A 20,000-nucleotide genomic window follows, 5' to 3' on the forward strand; every position below is an offset into this window, starting at 1 on the left:
AATATGCCAGTGGAAATTGTACCCATAATCATAGGAACACTAGGCACGATCCCAAGATCATTGAAAAGGAATCTGGAAAAACTAGATGCCGAAGTAGCTCCAGGACTCATGCAAAAAAGTGTGCTACTAGAAACAGCGCACATAGTGAGAAAAGTGATGGACTCCTAAGGAGGCAGGATGCAACCCGGAACCCCACACTATAAAAACCACCCAGTCAAATAGGATGATTGTGATAGACAAAAAAAAAAAAAAAATTAATAATAATAATAATACTCTGTTTTTTTTTAATTTCGGATATGACAAGGCATACATTTTTTTTTTTTGCATTTACTCTCAAGTCAAATGAAGACTATAGTTTTCAAATGTTACTGTGAAGCAAGAGTTAATCTTGAAGTCTAAAACAACTTCGATATTTTATTCAAGGTTGACTGAACCGTGAACTTTTACAGGCGACGCTATTATTATCATTGCCGTTACTATAACTATTTTTACTGTTATTATTGTCTAGTAATTACTTTTTACAAACAAAACCCAGAAAAAATGTAATAATTCCTGTATTAAAGAAATAAAATCCTAATTGCCCTTTGAATCAGTCAATCTAGAACATCTTAACGATGTAGAAACCACCCAATGATCGTAAAACATAGTAAGGTTGATGTTTGTGACGCTGAAGAAAACGACGCGAAGAACAACAAAATTAGCCGAGGCTTCACGTTACTAAGTAAAGCGACGATTGAATCTTTGATATACTGACAAGTAAATTACCGCAACAATTAGTTATGCGAGATTGTAAGCGAACGTAGGCGTGTCAACATGTGACTGTCTGTGTGCGTGCAAATCACGTTCACTTTGAGGAGTAGAAGAAGGTGAACAGCTTAGAGGTTTTCTTCGAAGTGGAGAGAGAGAAAAAAAGGGCAGTGAGAAAAGCAGTAAGACGGGGAAGGAAAAGGTTTCCGTGAGTCAGAGAGAGAGAGAGAGAGAGAGAGAGAGAGAGAGGGAGAGAGAGATCGAACACGGCCTCTCTGGCATCCGAGCCGTAGTTATCACTCAAGAGGGCTGCTGTCGCTGTCACCTCCCGCCGGCCCTGACAGTTATTACCTGGTCTCATTATACGCTCAAATAACCTCTTAATTGAACGCCGGTAAACTTACCCGGCCGGTGCAGTGTGGTGAGAGAGATCTTCGCTGTCACAGCCGGGAACGTAACAGCGCGACATCAATCCCAGCTCAGTTACATGGCACTGCGCATGCGTATTTATAAAAACCAGTCAACCACAGGGCTAAGGACCTCGTGACCTGTGACTTTAGGACGTTGATTAATAAAAGGAGTAGCCTGGTAGCATGTTGTCGGTGGAGATAAAAAAAAAAATCAATAAAACTGAGCTGTGAACAGCCTGCTTTCTACGCCTATACCGACTTTTATCGGAATTAACTCCTGAAAGCAGGAAGAGTTTGTCAGTTAACAGATATGGGTCTTGATTTGGATTATCATCTGTTGACTAAAAGAAACAAATAATGCGCCGAAGTTTCTTCGGCGCAATCGAGTTTTCTGTACAGCCGCTACAGCCCATAATCAAGGCCACCGAAAATACTGTAGATCTATCTTTCGGTGGTCTCGGTACAATGCTGTATGAGCCGTGGCCCATCAAACTTTAACCACGGCCCGGTGGTGGCCTGTCCTATAACGTTGCCAGGAGCACGATTATGGCTAACTTTAACCTTAAATAAAATAAAAACTACTGAGGCTAGAGGACTGTAGTTTGTTATGCTTGATGATTGGAGAATGAATGATCAACATACCAATTTACAGCCCTCTAGCCTCAGTAGTTTTTAAGATCTGAAGGCGGACAGAAAAAGTGCTGACAGTAAAAAGTGCGGGTGGACTGAAAAGCCGGCACAATAGTTTTCTTTTACAGAAAACTAAAAAACTGTCCAGCGCACATTATGCGCTGACACTAGTTCAATATGTTTATTTTTCCTCCAGGCAGAGTTGGGACGAAGCCTAAACCTCTAAAACGTCGTAGAAAGCACGATTAGTATGCGCGTGATATAACATAATCATAGAGCCGCCTTCGTTCTCTATTCCCTTAAAAAGACTTGTACACGTGGCGATCAGCCGAAATCATTTTACAATAAATATGTCAAGGTTTGAGACAGTTCACATGTATCTATCTTAACAAGAACTGGTGCGAGGAAATTGCTAAAGAAACAGTGAAAAAGCGAAAGGAAGAGCTAATAAGCAGAATTCCTTACCATAAGATTAGCAAAGCCATTACGCTAAATTATTTTGACATAGTCCATTTAAAAATAGGCCATTTAAATCATGGCTACCTCTCACTGACACGGGGGGAAATTTGAGGGTTAAGATGATTTACTCTGGGTTATTAAAATTAAAAAAAAAAAAGATCAACAATCCATTTTTTTCAGGTTACATTATGAAGGAATCCTTGTACCCAAAAGTAAATATCTAAATCAAACGAGCTCAAGTCGGGTGTCAAGGTGGCAGTCTTGCAGGAAGAAGTAATATTTTAGAAGCAAAATATTATTATTATCTTATTTCATTAGATGAAACCTATTCACGTGGAACAAGCACACCAAAGGGGCCACTGACTTGAAATTCAAGCTTCCAAAGAAGGTTTCAGCCACCCACCTCAGACCCCACCCTGCAGCAGTAACTGATCATGATACTCAGCCAGTGATCTTTCATTGCCCTGGGCGAGACGCGGAACCGTGACATCTGAGTGGCATTCCACGACACTAGCCACTATACCAGCGGACCAGTGGATATCAGAAAGAATAAAATTGGCAATATGATAACAGCAATCACCCTTGTAAAGACTGAGCGAGGAAATACTGTAATTTCCTTGGAAACGCCGTAAAAAAAAAACCATTAGATATAAAAAATTAGAGGAAGCGTTACCCTAAACGATGGATCCATTGACGAAAATCTTGAGAAGAGGCCGATTCCAGAAACTAGTGAAAGGAAAATAACGTAAAGCAGCATTTGCTACAAAACCTTGACATTTGGCATAAGAGGCTAAAACTCGCATCAGTAGAGTTTGTCCCTCCAAAATATTTATTAAATAGCCTGATTTCCTATGTACAGCAGAGACATCTGGTTGGCGGCGGGGGGTGGGGGGGGGAGGTGGAAGGTAAAAATCGGAAGTCGATGAGTGAAAACGGTAACGATCTGAGAAGAGGAATCTGATGTTAAGATTAAGAAACAGGAGGTGAAACTGTATGGCGGAAATTACAGAGGTCTCACGACCTAAAGCCTTTCCATAAATAGATCGAAGCTGCCGAGGAAACAAGGCCCACAGACTACCCTTAGGATTTTGGATCCTGGTCAAAATCCTTTAAAATCCTGCAAAAGTTCAAAGCGAAGATGCAACCCATTACTACCCTAAAACAATTCTTGTCTTTTAATAACCACAGTCTTTAACAAATTAAAAAAAAAAATAAACAGTCATATACTAGGTTAACCCTCATGTTAACGAAAGAGAAGGGGTGAGAAAACTGAACACTTAAAAGAATGAATTGGTATTTCAAGAAAGTCTTATAAAGCCTTTTAAGTGTTTTTTCATTTCTTGTGCATCTTAGAAAATTCGATTACTTCGCAATTGGATGCAATCAATAAAGAAATTTCAAATAAGTTATAAAGAAATTTCAAATAAGTATTTTTTATTTATTGTTAAAGGACTTGAAATGAATAGTTGTAGTGGCTTTCTATCTATCTATCTATCTGCCTAACTGCGTACCTATCTATCTTTCTATATGTTTATGGATTAAAGTAAGTAAAAAAAGTTTTACGTCATATACCACGAAAACTGTATAAAACGTCCTTTTTCATATTATTCAATTTTGGCGTTGTGTGTGTATATATATATATATATATATATATATATATATATATATATATATATATATATATATACAGGTATATAGTATATATGTGTGTGTGCATGTATATATATATATAGCCTTCGCCCCCCAAAAAACAATGATAAAGTGGGTTGAGAAAAATACCAACAAATGTAACACTTGCAAAGTTAATGGATTATTCCTTAGTCGTGTGATTTTGAGACTTCAGATTCATATTTTTTTAATTTAGCTTTAAAAAAAAATGGTGAAATGGAGCTAAAATGCCGAGTTGTATCTCCTTTAGATGCTTATTATTATTATTATTATTATTATTATTATTATTATTATTATTATTATTATTATTATTATTATTATTATTCGGTAAATTTCGCGTTCACTTCTACATTGACAGCAAATACCGTCAACAGACAGCAATTAATCTTCTGAAACAGTTACTGCACAGAAGAATATAAATCATGAAATCAGTCTGAGAAGAAACCTGTATTTTTCTAAAAAGAAAAAAAAATGCTAAACTTCGTAAGTGCAGAAATGGTGAAAACAGGGTAAACATTTTTAATTAAAGTCACTTCTAAGTAAAGTCATCTCGTCCACGCTAAGAGCTAACTTCGCACTAAACTCAAAGATAGCATTTAAGCAAGTAAAAATTGAGCCGAAGAAACGTACAGCCGCTACAGCGTATAATCAAGGCCACCGAAAATAGAGCTATCTTTTGGTGGTCTGGGTATAATGCTGTATGAGCCGCGGCCCATGAAACTTTAACTACTGCACTGTGGTGGCCTATCCTATATCGTTGCCAGAGGCACGGTTATGGCTAACTTTAACCTTAAATAAAATAAAAACTACAAAGGCTAGAGGGCTGCAATTTGGTATGTTTGATGATTGGAGAGTGGATGATCAACATACCAATTTGCATCCCTCTAGCCTCAGTAGTTTTTAAGATCTTAGGGTGGACAGAAAAAGTGCGGACAGAAAAAAGTGCGGACGGACAGACAATGGCGGGACAATAGTTTTCTTTTACAGAGATCTAAAACAGCAAATAAGAAAACAATCACTAGCTTATCAGTCACACAGCAGTTGCCTATGGAGGAGCTAGACGTCGGAACAATCATTATACCGGTAAAAAAAAAATGATAAATAAATAATATATTCGTATTCTACCCGGAATCTTGCGTCGAAGATAAAAATTGCTGGAGTTAAGAATGGAAGGAAATTCCACCCCAATAGTAGTATTTTCCCGATGGTTCTGTTGCTGAAAACTAAGAAGCTATAATGAATGCGAGTAAAACTATGAACTGAATTGAATATAGAATTTATGCCAAGGCCAAGCACTGGGCCCTATGAGGTCATTCATCGCTGAAACGGAAACTGACAGTAAAAGGTTTGAAAGGTGTAACAGGAGGAAAACCTCGCAGTTGCACCATGAATCATTTGTTAGGAGAGGGTGGAAAGTAAGGTGGTAGAAAGAGAATAGGAAAGGAGGCACAGTAAAAGGAGAGTAAAGCTATGATCTCTCTTTGTAATTGTTATCATTTTTAAACGCTTGCATCGTTTTGCGAAAACCTCATTGGCAACTATAGTCATTTACTTTAGAGTAATTCGTCCAACAAATGATTTACATTCAACTTTTCTTGCTTCTTATAGTCATCACAGCCATTAATCATGGAAAACAGAAATTTCACAAATTCAAAGAAAGGATGAAAAGTCTATCAAACGTAATCCTGAACCAGGCTACAACCCTTCCCAATTTTGTCAACAGAGGCTTTATTAAAAAGTTTAATGCTTTTCAGTTTCTTTTTCAAAAGTTTAATGCCTTGCAATTTCTTTTTCCAAAAAACTTTGAAATTCTCCCCTTCACTACACACACACACACACACACACACACACACACACACACACACACACACACACACACACACACACACACACATATATATATATATATATATATATATATATATATATATATATATATATATATATATATATATATATATACATATGTGTGTACAGTGAAGGGGAGAATTTTACAGTTTTTAATATAATCGTGATGAATGTGTGTATGTATATATATATATATATATATATATATATATATATATATATATATATATATATATATATGTGTGTGTGTGTGTGTGTGTGTGTGTGTGTGTATGGGTATATGCATGTGTGTGTACATATTCAATACTGTGTTTGTTGAAAAAAAAGGAGAATTAAACCTATAAAGGCAAGATATAATGAGGCATTGAAAGTATTCTTGCAAATAAATGTGTCTCACCTCTCTGCAGTCATTAATTACCGCGGCAAACAAAAAGCACAAACATCTTGGATAGGATTGGCTGCAAGATTAAGAAGACAAGACTGGTAGTTCGCAAACTCACGATACAGAAACATGGCAGTGAACAATTACTGTCACGCTTGATTTGTTATTTCTCAACTGGTTTTTACAGAGAATCTAACAAGGATTAAGTCTTGATCACTTGTGGAATGGAATGGAATATAGAGTTTAGGCCAGAGGCCAAGTGCTGGGGCCTACCGTATGAGGTCATTCAGCGCTGGTCACTTGTGAACCTGAGAAGAGTATTTTGGCAGAATGTTAATTTCTTCAGAACGTCGATTCGTCACGATTACTATATCGTCTTAGCCTTCCCCAGTGTCTTCGTACAGAGAAAAATTAATTAAAAGTCGCAGAATATTTACGATAATGTAAGAAACCCCATTTAAAATTACTACATAAATATAGCGGTCATTTTTCCCTAACAGAAACCGAAGTCTCTGAAAGTTTGTTAATTTTCTACCAAGGTCTGTTTGTTAATCTTTCTTTTCGTTCAGGTTAAAATTATTTAAGACTTTTCACGTATGTAATTGGCAAGAGCACCCACCACTCGTTGAACCTGAAAGTTTCTTATGACCAGATTAATGGCTAACAGACTCAGTGGTTCTTAATCTCTTTTTATTGATGGCACCCCAACTAATGTAATCATTACCGTGGCACCCCTTCTTCACCATCCCACCATATCGCATGAATTAACTTCTTATTCAATGAATAAAATTATTATTCATACTCAAACCAAAATCAGCACACCGTACATGCAGAAATATACTATACAAACAAAGAGTATATCAGAAGAATTAGATAAACTTAAGAGTCATGAATGGATAATTACATATAAAAACATGATAATCACCTTTTACATGCATATATATATATATATATATATATATATATATATATATATATATAGATATATATATATGTATATATATATATATATATATATATATATATATATATATATATATATATATATATATATATATATATATATTAGAGTAGAGCAGACACACTGATAATAATTATATGTTCATTGAGATGATGTAGCCAAGACAAAATTCATGACAATCTTTGGCACCCTGTAGCAATTTTCAGGTGCCACGGCACCCAGTTTGAGAATCATTGCCTGCTCCTTGGCCAATGTTCAATTGAATTTGACATTAACTAGATATTTTGGAGGAGGATATTCTCGTCGACAACAGCAAGCATTCCTTTATTTTAAGACACGAATCTTCAATTAGGGACTGCAGAAAAATGCATCACCACCCCCGTAGCAAGTCATGTTTTAATTTAGTATCTTGATAGCTATCGAATTAAAGCCTGGTGTTTCGACATTTCCATTTGTTTTGGTTAATTACTGACTCACTCATGTTAATGATTATTCTCTTCTTTAGATGTAATTTGCTTGCAGCCTGTTTAGTCATGACATAATTCACGCAAGCATTATATACTCGTATCTACACTTTTAATGCAAGCCACTTGTTTACTGACAGTTATGTGCACCAGTAATGCTATTATTACCCCATTCAAGGAAATTATAATAATAATAATAATAATAATAATAATAATAATAATAATAATAATAATAATAATAACAATATTCTATATTTCAGATCAGGGCCATATACAGGGATATACGAAGTAGGGACAATGCAGTACAAAAAATTTAGATACGCGAGATAAAAATATAGAAATAGTAATCGACTATACCCAAAAAATTGCCGATAATATTTTGGTTCAATTTGTTTTCATGTTTGTTAACATCATCGTGCAAAAATTTGTGGGTAGATTTTAACGAAAACTTTACCAGAAGTGGATTTCGTGACTGCTAAGAAACCATTAGATTTTCGGAGAGATACAATCGTAAATTCTGAGGTAAAGGGACCTTGGGGATGTGGCGGAGGTTTGCGGTCTCCGAGCGCTCTTGTTATCGTCACTGATGTCCCGCTGTAGTGAGATACATACCATAAGAGCATGTATTATTATATTTCATAAAACAAATGACACTAATAGATCAGAGTGACATTGACAACCCGGCTGTTACAAACACTAAGGTGGCGAAACATCACAAAGAAAATTACTCATTTAGAAAAAATGTTATATGTGTAAAAATATTAGCGAAATATTAAACAAGAAGGCAGGATGATTTTAAGGAGACTCCACATAATTCCGTTTTTGCGTGCATACACACACACACAAAAACACAAGCAAACACACACACACACACACACACACACAAACGCGTAAACACACACACACACGCAAACGCACAAACACAAGCAAACATACACGCAAAAGCACAAACACAAGCAAACATACACGTAAGCGCACAAACACAAGCAAACACACACACGCAAACGCACAAACACAAGTAAACACACACACGCAAGCGCACGAACACAAGCAAACACACGCAAACGCAGAAGTGCGACTACTTTCACGTATGGGAGAAAAGCACTGTCTGTATTTCTCATGGGACAGTGCCATAATTAGAATAGTCAACACTGTTGAGTATTCCGTCAACACCCGAAATCTCCTTCAACGGAAGAGCATTAACATTCATCTCCTCTCTCTCTCTCTCTCTCTCTCTCTCTCTCTCTCTCTCTCTCTAGTGATTTCATCAATTTTTTTCCCACCTACAGTGCACATTCGCAGTAAGGACATGAACTCGACATCTGGGTAATTTAATTTCAGAGTAGTCCAACTTTATCACCAAGGGATGGATAAATGTATATACCATCGATGAACAAAATAATCTTGAAAAGATCCACATAAAAAAAGAGAAAATTACTAAAAAGGAAAATAAAAAAAAACGAAAGAATCAAAATAAAAACATCGTTAGGCCGCATGAAGTTCATCTCCGCCATTGACTTGAAGCAATGTGGTTATGTATGTAACGTGACTTTGATGGTTTCCGTAGGAGAGGAAACTCTTCAGGGTCACTTGGCCGTAAGATCGAACGCCTACTGAGGTTTCGAAGGATTTTCGCTCTTATTTGGGGCCATTTTCTGCACTGTCTTGCCCCCGGAAAAATTGAGGTGCCACACGGTTGGTAATCGTTGCCAGATGGGCGACAAAATGTAATCTTTTTTTTTTTTCCTTTAGTTTCTTCTTTCGCTCTTCCTTTTTTTTTTTAAACCCTTCTCTGATGTATATCTTTAAGCTGCGTCAGGAGATTTAATTCTAAAGATAGATGTCTTTATCAGGAGTCGAATAAGGGGGATACCTACGTTTTTACCTTAGTGCCAGGGTCAGTATTGCACGTTTTCTTCACTTCTTAAATCAGAAATCTGTACACTGAGGCAACAACTTGTGAGATAAGCATAATAAATCGATCGAATTTCAAAATTTCTTTTCCCAGAAGTTTTTGAAAATACAACAATGACATGAAGCTTCAATTTCAAGCCAATGGCCCCTGAAGGCTTGTTCCATAATAATAATAATAATAATAATAATAATAATAATAATAATAATAATAATAATAATTATAATAATAGTAATAATAATAATAATGATAATAATAATAATAGCAGATGCACACAATAAAACAAATAAAACTATATAATAATAATAATAATAATAATAATAATAATAATAATAATAATAATAATAATAATAATAATAATAATGGAGAATTATCACAGTTATGTATATGTATATATATTTAAAGATAAATTAATATAGATAGCTTTGGACATGTTCAGTTTCCCTCTTTTCAATCAGATTGAAAGGGGAACCGAACAAGTTCCCTGAAAACTATCTATATTGATTTATCTTTAAATATATGTACATATACATAACTGTGGATTTGCTTCTCAAACTTTAATAATAATAATAATAATAATAATAATAATAATAATAATAATAATAGCAGATGCACACAATAAAACAAATACAACTATATAATAATAATAATAATAATAATAATAATAATAATAATAATAATAATAATAATAATAATAATAATAATAATAATAAACAACAACAAAAGCAGATGCATGCAATAACACGGAAATACAACGGTACAAAAAACCCCCTTTACATTCACTGTCTCAAGCACACCCAAAAGCAAATCCTTGTCTATCAACAAGGAATTCTCATGAATGAAACAATGACAGGCACAGCCTGTGCGGTGCGTGATGCAGCACATTTCCCAGGCTGCAGAACATCGTTACTTGCAAGAAACTAAACTAAATGGGTCTTTTATCTCTGCTCGCTCGCAGGCCAAAAGCTTCTTTGAGTATCTCGTTGCAGTCCTTATCGGCACCATCTTCACAGTCGTAATGACAGATTGGTGTTAATGACGATCATTATCGTCACTATAATGGATACCAAACGCGTCATGATGGTCAAAATCATCATCATCACCATCAGTTTCATTTACATCATCACGATGATCCCAGCGACGATGATGGTGGTGGTCTTGATAGGTTATCAATCTCTTTTCTGCACATTCGTCTTCTCTCGTCTCTTTCCGCCATGTGGGAAATGTTGAAACATTTCTTCGGGGAAGGAAGTGGCAGTTTCACTTCCAACATGTGGGCGGTGCTTTAGGAGACACTCAGACCGACAGACCGACAGACAAACAGACAGACAGACAGACAGAGACAGACAGACGAACTGACAAACGATGAGCGGAAACCGTTTTCAGGAAAGATGGGTTGACAAATTGGTTGGCAAACAAAACGGTAATTGTAAGAGCTCCTGATAATTTGATGGCGATGAGCTTTTTAAGCAAATAACCACATAAATCAGTAAATAAGTAGATAAATAAATTAAACCGATATATGGAGAAGCAAAAAAATATTAACTCTGGTGCAGAAAGTTTTCTATAAACTAAATACAGAGGCTTTAGGCATTTAACTAAGAGGGGAAATTTAGAACATTTCGTAAACAAAAGAAAAATGATTATTCATAAATTACCTCTTATTTCGTCTGTAACCAAAATATTTCTTCTATCTTTTCAGAAATACGATACAACGGAATGAGACAAAACTTGCAGCAAAGACGTCGCCTATAGTGAACCGCCAACATGGAGAAGTGTCATTTGCATACCAGGCATAAGCTTGTAATAAAGAGAGAGAGAGAGAGAGAGAAGGACTTTATCATCTTTGATTATCCTTGAAATCGCGTTTTACCTTCATAGTTTAGGAGTAAAAAAGTCATTAAAAATATAAGCATTTTCCGTCATTTGGATGAAATAAAGCAAAACCCTTCGTAAAACCACTGTAATGTGAAATGTGCTTTCAACGTCTTATTATCCTTGTTATTCATTCATCTAAACTAATATTCCAGTCTATACCCTTTACTCCACTAAGATGACCTGAATTGGAAATGAACCTGGAATAACTTGACCTTAATGTACAAAGGACCTTGGTGTAGCAACGCCTGATGTGCATAGATTCACCTAGTATAACGTCACCTATTGTGAAAAGGCACCTAGAATACACCTAGTATAACGTCATCTAAAGTGAAAAGGCACCTAGAGTACACCTAGTAAAAGTCACCTTAAGTGAAAAGGCACTTAAAATAGACCTAGTATAACGTCACCTAAAGTGAAAAGGCAGTTAGAATACACCTAGTATAACGTCATTCAAAGTGAAACGGCACTTAGAATACACCTAGTTTAACGTCACCTATTGTGAAAAGACACCTAGAATACACCTAGTATAACGTCATCTAAAGTGAAAAGGCACCTAGAATACACCTAGTATAACGTCACCTATTTTGAAAAGGCACCTCAGGAATACACCTAGTATAACGTCATCCCTAGCGTGAAAAGGCACCTAGAATACACCTAGTAACGTCATCTAAAGTGAAAAGGCACCTAGAATACACCTAGTATAACGTCACCTATTGTGAAAGGCACCAGAATACACCCAGTATAACGTCATCTAAAGTGAAAAGGCACCTAGAATACACCTAAGTATAACGTCATCTAAAGTGAAAAGGCACCTAGAATACACCTAGTATAACGTCATCTAAAGTGAAAAGGCACCTAGAATACACCTAGTATAACGTCATCTAAAGTGAAAAGGCACCTAGAATACACCTAGTATAACGTCACCTATTTTGAAAAGGCACCTAGAATACACCTAGTATAACGTCATCTAAAGTGAAAAGGCACCTAGAATACACCTAGTATAACGTCATCTAAAGTGAAAAGGCACCTAGAATACACCTAGTATAACGTCACCTATTTTGAAAAGACACCTAGAATACACCTAGTATAACGTCATCTAAAGTGAAAAGGCACCTAGAATACACCTAGTATAACGTCACCTATTGTGAAAAGGCACCTAGAATACACCTAGTATAACGTCACCTATTGTGAAAAGACACCTAGAATACACCTAGTATAACGTCATCTAAAGTGAAAAGGCACCTAGAATACACCTAGTATAACGTCACCTATTGTGAAAAGGCACCTAGAATACACCTAGTATAACGTCACTTTAAGTGAAAAGGCACTTAGAATAAACCTAGCATAACGTCACCTACAATGAAAAGGCACCTAGAATTCGGTAACGGGAACCAACAAAGCATTAAATAATTATACAATGTGACCCGAAGTGTACAAGACACGTGACATAACGTCACGTGAAGTTAATGAACAGTTAATACTAGGTAACCCTTGGACCAAAGATACCCAGTACGGTGACATAAATGAAAAGACACGCAGTGGTTCTTAACCTTTTTCAGTGCCCGTAACCGTTGGTATCTCAGAAAACGTTCTCGTACCCACCCCCATCCACTATAAATACAATAGAAACATATGAGAAGGATTATACAGTACCATTGCACTGGCTATCATGTCTCGTACCCTCCTGGTGGTACAGGTACCCCAGGTTAAGAACCACTGGTAACGGGTGCTTAGAGAACTGTGAAAAAACTAACGAATTTAAAACTAAAACGAATGAACTACTTGGATATGTAATTTCTGCAAACTGACAATAACTTCGGACAATAACATGGAACGGCCATTACTTAACACTCAATGACAATCATAACAACAATCATTCCAAAGGTATGTTGCTTATCAGATACATACTATTTTGCTCTTCACTGAAAATTCAAAATACTTTTTTTTTGGCTCTTTACTAGAGACCTACTTAGATAAAAAAAAAAATCAAAAGTCGTAACTTCAAAGGTAAAGGCAGGAATGAACAGTTTACATGTTTCTATTTGACAGGTCTTGTGCTTTTATTAAGATGATCTGAGTATAACTCGAAGAGTTGATATATATATATATATATATATATATATATATATATATATATATATATATATATATATATATATATATGTATGTATATATATAATCTACATACACACACATATATATATATATACATACATACATACATACATACACGATGCACTCATCCACAAAGAACCTACACGAACATACACCTAAATATATTCATTTCCGATGACAATGAGAATTATTGCGTCTTGTACCTCTCCTGTCAAAGGATAAAGCAGGCGGAGGAAGAAGAGACTTTGATGTCACGCAATCAACCTGGGGAGCAGAAAACACATGGGGGAATTAAAGTGGCAGAGACTCCAAGACCCCAGGGGATGGGGATGGGGGAGGTGGGGGGAGAGGGATGTGTGGGATTAAGGGGAAGGGGAGGGGAGGGGGTGGAAGGAATGGAGGAATAATTGCGAGGTTAAAGACTTCAAGCTTAAACGAGGGAACGGCATTGATGATAAAAGCCGTGGGTTTTATGGTGCCAGTAAAGCAAAGCACATACGTAGTACGCTCCAGTGTGTGTGTGTGTGTGTGCATGTGTATGTGTGTATGTGTGTGTGTAAGTGTGACCCGATGATTCATGGCTACAACAGCAACATTAACGATGCGAAGATCTGGCTTAACCACTCACACAACAACGCGAACAGTTTCTTATCTCATGCTCGACGTAAAGCGAGGGACCTCCCCACCCCACCACCCACCCCAATCATCCCCCAAAAAAAAAAAAAGATAAAAAAAAGAGGAGATAATTAATTCTAGAGTCAGGCAAACACACTCGTACACTTGTGATGACTGAGTCCGACACATAAGGACAAGTATGCACATGCGCAGAGCCGTACACACTCACACACACACGCACACACACACACACACTGGCCTCAAAGACCTCACAAGTTGCAAGCGTGGTTTGTCTCTTGAGGGGTTAAGAAACAATCAAGGAGTAAGGATTTTATAAGATCCGATAAGGGATGATATAATTCTTTCATCACAGTGATTATGTGGTCACAAGCGTTATCTAGAGATATGCAAAACAATTCTTGGAAAAGGAGGATTTTTTTCAATTCTTGCGACGCGTGTGCGCAAGAAAAAATTTCAGTGCAGAGAGAGAGAGAGAGACAGACAGAGAAACAGAGTATACATATATATACAGTATATATATTTTATATATATTTATATTATAATATGACATAATATATAAGATATTATATAAGAAACTTCCTTTCAACACTTCACTGCACCAGATACAATCTGCAGATACAATCTCAACAAGGCAAATTACATAAGTTAGATAAGAGTGCTAGCATCAAATACAAAAATAATGATAAAAATAACGAGAGAGAGAGAGAGAGAGAGAGAGAGAGAGAGAGAGAGAGAGAGAGAGAGAGAGAGAGAGTACTATAAATATAAATATAAATATAAACGAACGCTTCGGAAAAGTACAAAGAAGAAGAAGGCCAGCCAGCCCGAAATGGATGAAGTGGTTCCCTTTCAGGAGCGAGAGGCGCACATGAAAACTCGACCGGGTATCACTTTCAAGTAATTACATTTCAAGTCGAAGTCGATGTAAGGGAGCCTTGTTGGGCCTTCGACCGCGTGTGCGAACTGTGTGAGAAGGACTCGCTGTTGACTAATTATCCGGGCTTTTTTTCCTCCCTCTTAATCTCTCACCCTTCCAAGACTACTGGCTCTCTTCCTTAACTTTTTTTTTTAATAGACATAGAGAGAAGACGTGAATGAATAGAATGGAAACGGCCGTGAATGGTTTTCCTATTTTATGCCATTGAAGGACAAAACATTGGACAAAACACAGTATAATAATAATAATAATAATAATAATAATAATAATAATAATAATAATAATAGAACATGATTATTTTTTTCATTCATTACCTCAATTTCCCTTTTAAATAATTTCCTCTCTTACGTTTTGGCTCCTGTTATTCCTTTGTTTTCAAAGTCACTCGTTACTCATTCATCAACACTTACAAGTAAAATTAATAATAATGAATAATTAGATGAATTAATAAAATCTCCATCTATATTCACTTTATAAATATCATAAGTCTGATTACTGAATGACATATGAATGTCAGTCTACAATCACAGAGTCAGTATCATAAGTATTTTTTACCTTCACAAATAACAGAATTCCAGTCCTTCATCGGCTGTCAACTTAATTAGTACCATTTCTCTTAGCTGAAACAAATTTTTTTTTTAGCTTTCCAACGATTCTCCTTTTTATTATTGCCCTTCACCTTGTAGAGCCTCGATGGCCAAGTCGGTTAGAGCAGCAGCTTCGGACTTCATAGAGGTCTGTGGCGCGGGTTCAAATCCGCAGCCGACCGGTCAGAAAGGCGGACACTTTGCTATCCATGTAGACACCCCGGGATTATGTATGTAATCAACGGATAGGTTTGTTTAAAAGCAAATGGGTGTTACAGACTAATACACACACAAACAAAGCCACTCCAACATCTAAAAACATAACAGACACCTCACACGTCTCGAACTGTCGACCTAACCGCGCAACGTCTCCTCCCTGCTGGGAGAAAGGGAGCTGGTGACTGGTACACTACATGTCAGGCAGGGTAGCCGATCGAGACTATGGTCTACCCGAAAGCCAAATCAAAGTCCTTCAAAGAAAGCATCGTGCTTACCCCATACAAAAAAATGGAAAAAAAGCACGTTAAAAGAAGAAGAAGATTATTGCCTTTCATCTTGTAAATGACGGGAGGAATAATGCATCTTTACCAACACAAATATTCTCACCCCTTTAGTGGCACAAGAATTCTTAAGCATTCACCAACACAAATATTCTCAACCTTTCGCCAACGTCAATATTTTCATCCCTTCACTTACATTATAAATACATTCTCACCCTATCATCAACACGAGCATTCTCACCTAAGTCCAACACGGATTTCTCGTTCTGCCACTAACATGAGCATTCTCATCCTTCCACCATTATAAGCGTTCTGTTCCCTCCGCCAGCATGAGATTTCTCATCTTTTCATTTACAAGCTCGTCCACAATTTTGCTATGGCAATATCCCTATCATTCCTGACTCCTTAAGAAATGCAAGAATTCTTGTCACATAGTTAATAAGATCTTGATTCCCTTGACAAGCAGAAAAGTCCTTACCCATTAAACAAATAAATGGCTTCCGTCCTTTACTAGAACACTGGCTCCTTCCTTAAGCAAGGGATCCCTTGCTGTATCATTAGATAACTATGTCTCAACTTCTAAATAACACAAACTCTCTCCTTACTTAGCTATTGTAATCTGTTTGCCCTTAACAAATATGATTTCTTGCCCAATTATTAAAACAAAATCCTCTTCACTTCAATTATTAACACACTTTTCTTCACCTGTGCAGCTATTTTCTCGTTGATTAAGACAAGATCTTTTGACCAGTCAGTAACACAAAATGTCAAACCCTTTCCCTAACATGGGATACCTGTTCCATCTAAGAAGAATATGCTTCATCCCCTTGCAAACAGAAATATTTATTTTTGCCTTACCGATGCAATCTTTCTCCCTTTCACCAATACAAAATCTCTTCCTCCATCTCGTTTCCTTTCAATTGCACTAGATCAGTCACGGCGTCATTAACACCTGTTGTTCACCAACTCAGATTTTTTTTCCTTTCACTTGCACAAAATCGCTTGACCAATCTAAAACACCCAATGTCTTATTCCTCTCCCAAAACACGAGCTCGTGTCCTATTACCAATACAAAAAGCTTTCCCTTACTTCACCAGCATGAACTCTTTTCCCCCTCATTACAACAAACAGTCTTGAGCTAAGAAAAACACTATATGATCTCATGCTCCACCACTAAGACACCAGGTTCCCTTCCTTCAACAACACAACACCTTTTTCCGACATTAACACAAGATGTCTTGCACCACTCTCACACAACAACTCTCCTCCATTCACCAACTCAAACTCAGGTGTTTCATCACTAACACAAAGCTCTCCTAGCTTCTTTAACACAATATCTCTTTCCTTCGTCAACGCGGTCTCTACCTGTTACCAAGGAAAGATCTCCAGCCTTATTAAAAACGTAGAATATCTGCTTCGTACATCAACGCGGATCCTAATTCCAGTTACACCAACGCCATTTGGTTTATTTTCCTCTACTGGGGTACAGAAGGTAACAAACAGTCACAAACATCCAACTTTGCCATGAAGAAACTGTCACTTTATCCATACCCCTTTATCAGGTGAGATGATGTGATATTAGATTAATATTCTTCTCGAATTCACTGTACATCTTACCCATCGTGCATCTAATTGTTGTGTTTATATTGTTCGTAAGTTTAAAACATGTATCAGAATAAGTAAAGAGAGAGAGAGAGAGAGAGAGAGAGAGAGAGAGAGAGGAGCTGCACTAACTTGGTAAACAAGCAGACTTTTGCTTTCCCCAAACAAACTCTGTGTCAAGTTCTTTTTTTTATTATTTTAAAGCCTCTTGCTATTTTTGTTAACAATGGCAGTAATAACAATACGATTTAAGCTGCATATTGGTTACTGATATGTATGTATGTATGTACATTTGTGCGTGTGTGTGTATGTATGTATATATATATATATATATATATATATATATATATATATATATATATATATATATATATATATATATATATATATACATTATATGCATCATACATTACACACACACACACACACACATATATATATATATATATATATATATATATATATATATATATATATATATATATATATATATATATATATATAATATACACACATATGTGTGTGTGTACACAAATCAAATTTGAGAAAAACAATAATGAAACCGCACTATAATTACTAGTAATATCAAAAGAGAGACCAGGAGGCTACAAATTAATAAAAAGAACTGAATATCTATTGGGGAAAACAAACATTACTGAACATGCTCCACTTCCCACATACAGAAAAAAAAATTATCTATAAATAAATCTATCCCTTAACAAACAAAACAAACGCTGAATGGTGCGGTCTGAAAGCAAGTCGCAGCTACAATGATCCAAAATAATTTCGCTTTTAGTGCACCCTTATTTAGTCATTGTGTATTTTGTTGACGAAGATTTGAGGTACTGGTGACCCTACGAAACATTAGGAATTGATTTATATGTTGGAGAAAATTTAATAAAATAAAAATAATGTGTGGACGACTGGTTTGAGAATGTCAATGTGTGACAATTTGAGGGCGCAGGTTTTATACTACGAGCACGATGTTTTCTGTTTTTTTAGTTTTCTGTAACTATTGTGCCGGCTTTGTCTGTCCGTCGGCACTTTTTCTGTCCGCCTTCAGATCTTAAAAACTACTGAGGCTAGAGGGCTGCAAATTGGTATGTTGATCATCCATCCTCCAATCATCAAACATATCAAATTGCAGCCTTCTAGCCTCAGTAGTTTTTATTTTATTCAAGGTTAAAGTTAACCATAACCGTGCTCCCGGCGACGATATAGGACAGGCCAACACCGGCCGTGGTTAAAGATTCATGGGCCGCGGCTCATACAGCATTATACCGAGACCACCGAAAGATAGATATGTTTTCGCTGACCTTGATTATACGCTGTACAGAAAACTCGACTGTGCTGATGAAACTTCGGTGCATTTTTTACTTTTTTTTATCTCGCCCTACAAATTGCCTGTATAGGGAAACTTGATATCAGACAAAACAATATTTCAATATTTTTCCTCTCTCTCTCTCTCTCTCTCTCTCTCTCTCTCTCTCTCTCTCTCTCTCTCTCTCTCTCTCTCTCTCTCTCTCTGTACAGGTATTATTTCAGTCAGAGATCTATTGAGCTCAAAGGGCGAATTCGTCCTCCTCTCAGGCTGCCTCTTACCACCCATCAGGCCACCGGATTTCTTCCCAAATTACCCAAGTGGAGATTGGCAACCTAAGGGTCACACTATTCAGCGACTGTTTGTTTCCTTTAACTGGGATTCTCTCTCTATTACTGATTTTCTGAGTCTTATAACCTTCATTAATTGAAGAGGCTGGGTAAATGACAATGATAGTTATAGCAATAATCAAAACAAATAATAAAAAATGATACAAAATTTCAGTCATCAAACATGACAAGATCGTACACGAAAGAATATCAGCATGTTCAACAGTCACCAAAATAATGGTGAACAATAGCGGGGAAAAATTAAACAAAATATAGTTAAAGTTTCTCATTGCGCGAAGAAAAAAAATTAAGTGTCTAATCACTAAGAAACGAGTCTCATTTTCCTATCTTTCCCATTATTATATTTTATTTTCGCTTCCCTGTTTTACGAGTTTCAAATCAGATGGATACAGTTATTTTCTAATCTACAAACCAGACTAGACCAACCTCGCCTGATGATGGTGATTAAATCATCTTCGCGGTTTGTTAAGAACAATTCCGTAACGGAATGGTAGCGACGTGTGTGATTAATATGATCATCAAACGTATTATTACTGTTATTATCGTTATATAATTTTTTGTTCTTTTGGTGAAATGTTAAAAAATGTTCGAGC

At 36.4% G+C, this 20,000-nt stretch overlaps 1 long non-coding RNA gene across 1 annotated transcript in view; it reads left to right on the forward strand.

The window, feature by feature from the left end:
* Positions 1-11,317, forward strand: part of LOC136849885 (uncharacterized) — a 212,695-nt gene extending 201,378 nt beyond the window's left edge. The window contains exon 4 of the long non-coding RNA XR_010856456.1: positions 11,184-11,317. This is a non-coding gene — a long non-coding RNA (uncharacterized lncRNA). The remainder of the gene's footprint in view (positions 1-11,183) is intronic.
* Positions 11,318-20,000: the final 8,683 nt, after the last annotated feature.

Source organism: Macrobrachium rosenbergii, chromosome 2 (genome assembly GCF_040412425.1).
Source record: "Macrobrachium rosenbergii isolate ZJJX-2024 chromosome 2, ASM4041242v1, whole genome shotgun sequence".
NCBI classification, from domain to species: Eukaryota; Metazoa; Arthropoda; class Malacostraca; order Decapoda; family Palaemonidae; genus Macrobrachium; species Macrobrachium rosenbergii.